The sequence below is a fragment of the Solanum tuberosum genome, unplaced genomic scaffold (genome assembly GCF_000226075.1).
Source record: "Solanum tuberosum cultivar DM 1-3 516 R44 unplaced genomic scaffold, SolTub_3.0 scf00056, whole genome shotgun sequence".
In the NCBI taxonomy this organism is placed as follows: Eukaryota; Viridiplantae; Streptophyta; class Magnoliopsida; order Solanales; family Solanaceae; genus Solanum; species Solanum tuberosum.
This window is the reverse complement of record NW_006238986.1, coordinates 1,367,123-1,370,474: the sequence shown is the minus strand read 5'-3', so window position 1 is coordinate 1,370,474 and position 3,352 is coordinate 1,367,123.

Sequence of the window (3,352 nt, the reverse complement as noted above, 5' to 3'; positions counted from 1 at the left end):
GTCTTTACCTATAAATACATCCTTATATCTTCAATCACGGAGACGATTGAAAGAAAAAATATCCATAAATATTTAACCAAATAAGGCCTATAAATACATCCTTATATCTCAAATAAGGCGTTATTCCCCCTCTTCACTGTTTTGGGATATAGGTCAGCCTGTTTGGCTATCTGTTCCTAGTTCTGTGAACCTTCTTCATCCAAATCTTTTCCTTCTCTGCTTTCTCTGGTGTTGTCTTTGTTTTGTGTTGTAAAGCGTCAATATTGTGTGAAACAATATCATGTCGAGTTTTATAGGTGTCCCTACTACATCCAGAAGATGAAAGTAGGAGAAATGAGGATGAGGACGTTTAGATGGATATTTACTAAGCAAGATAAGATTATGAACAAAGATATTCAAGGCATGGTAAGAGTTGCCTCCGTGGTGGACAAGATGACGAAAGCACGGTTAAGATGATTCAGGCATGTGAAGAGGAGATGTCAGATGCCTTGAAGAGGTGTGAGAGATTGGCTTTGGTGGATCTTAAGAGAGGCAGATGTAGGCCGAAGAAGTATTGAGGAGGGGCGATAGACAAGGCTTGAAACACCTTTCGCCTACAAAGGAAATGACAATAAGAGGATATGGAAGTCGAGAACTAGGGTAGAAGACTAGTAGGTAGTCGTGCTGTCTTGTTTCCCTTACCATTTGTATTGCTATTTTTTTCTCCCACTTTCTTATATTTCAATTTTATTATTACATATTGTTTCTTTTGCTTCGGTTATCATAGTATTTGTTTGTGTTAATGGTAGTCTCTATTGTATTCTCTTTCACTTCTTGTTTTGTTATGTTTTAGGGCCTATTGGAAACAATCTCTCTACCATCACAACTAGGGTACTTCTGCGTACACAACACCCTCCCCAGACCACACTTGTGAGATTTCACATAATATGTCGTTGCACTTGACGAAAACACAGTTTTATTAGTAAGAGACGAGGTCGTTTTGTTTGAAGAATAAGGATGTTCAATACCAGTTCACAATTAGTATTACTTATATAATGTTTGCTTTTTAGTATTAAACTTAATATTACTAATCTAATCCCCATAAAACTGATGCAACATTTTTTTGGGTCTCTGATATTAAGCTCTACATTAGTACTAAATGCCATATAAGTTATACAGAGTTATCAGAAATCAAACCCTACATGATCTCAATATAGTGGGGTTGCTACAAGCCCCAAGTCAACTATACTACATGCTAACATCGATTGACTGCTCCTCCGATTGGTCAAGGCCACTAACTACGCCTAGGTAAAAGAATCGAATGCAATTAACCTTGTTCGAACTCCAAATGATCGAAGCCACAAACCACACGAAGGTAAAAGAATCGAATGTGATTAACTTTGTTTGGACTCCAAATGGTCGAAGCCATTAGCTACCCCAAGGTAAAAGAATCGAATGTGATTAACTTTGTTTGAAATAATATAGTAATGCATATTCAAACGGCCAAAGGAGATAATTAACATCTCACAATTTATCAAAAATGAAAGGCTTTTGTGAGGGGTAGGTTATTAATCAGTCCAACGGACAAGAAGAGTCCAACAACAAAATAATAGTCTCCTCAGTGACATGAGTTTCCTAATATGGACAGCCACACTACAGTAGGTGAAATTTTTTACTTCTTCATTTATGGAGAAGAAGACTTGCTTCCTATTGAAGTTGGTGTACTCGACCTAGATATACATAGGAAAAGGCACAAACTAAAGAAGCAACAAAAATTGAGCTAGACCTCGTAGATTAGCGAGGAGAAAAAGCATACTCATACTCGAGCTAAGGGCCTTGCAACCCCCCCTAAACTTTCTACTTCTACTTGCTTGCCCAAGATTGTCTCTCGCAACTTAGTGCGTGAGTCGCAGTGAGAGCTCCGGAGTTCTTTTGTTTCCTTCTTCCTTTTCACTTCAACATTTAACCATAGTTTCCACTACCAATACTCTCATACTCATACCATGAATAATTTAACACTCTTCAATAATTCTCCTACCCTTGTGTGGATCCCACGAACCTCGGGTTGTTTAATAACTTTATTTAAGTTGAGATTAGCCTAAATAAGTTATAAATAAAAAAGCAACAGGGATGTACATTATTGCCATGAGACTAAACTATATAAATAGCCAGAAAATTTGAGTTTTCATGGCAAACACATTATATCTTTTGCCTCAGTAAATCACCTTGTGATGACAGTATGAAGCACCAACAAATCTTGCAGGAGATAATGGGGATAATCAGCAAAATAGTCCAAGATGTGTGGTTCTTGAGAGGCCAACACTCCACCCCAAACAACATTACCGGTCTAACCACTTTATAAAATTTATCTTTAAGACTTAGTGGCCCATTCTTATCACAAAAGACACCGGATGCGAGGGCCCATTTCATCTGCCCCGCTCCGACATGATGCGTAACATTCTCGTTGATCTCACAATTTCCTTAGATTATAGATTCAAGATACTTGAAAATTCCTTTCCTGGTGATGACCTGAGTATCAATCCTCACTTCCACATCTACCTCATAGGTAAAGTCACTGAACTTGCACTGTAGGTACTTTACCTTAGTCCTACTCAACCTGAACCCTTTAAACTCCCAAATCTGTCTCCAAACCTCTAGCTTATCTCCATCCCTATTGTATGTCTCGTCTATCAATACTCTGTCATATGCAAATAGCATACACCAAGGAACCTCCCCTTGGATATATCGTGTCTATACATCCATCACCAAGGCAAATTAAAAAGACTAATTGTTGCTCCCTCTTGCAACCCCATCACGATTGGAAAGTGCAACAAGCCTTCTCCCACTATCCTCTTTCGTGTATTGGCTCGATCATACATGTCCTTAATTGTCCTAACACTTTACTTGGTACAGTTCTCGAGCTCTCCACTCCCTTGCCTTAGCATGCCTATACAACGCCTTTTTATGCAGTTCATCAGACAAGCATTCAAATGCTATCATTTTTGTCTCTGAAACTACTAATTTCTCTTCCTTATCTTCTTCACCGCCTAATATCTCTCCCTATTTTCCTCCTCATCTGTGCTCTCCACCAACCTTATATAAGGATCCTTTCCATCACCAATCCCCTCGATGTCCACTAACATTTACCTTTGAAACCCCTTAGACCTTCTCTAGCAACTTCCCTAATGCAATTAGTTGTCCTATCCTACACACTATTAGCATCCCTGTTCCTCCCCCAAGTTCACCGCCACCAATTTCTCTCCCCATCTCTTGTGCTCCAACAACAGTCAAGCCATCCCATTTGATCTTCGAAAGATCATACATATCCCCCCTTCTTCCTCTTAATCTCTAGATCCATTGGAAAAAGCCTTGT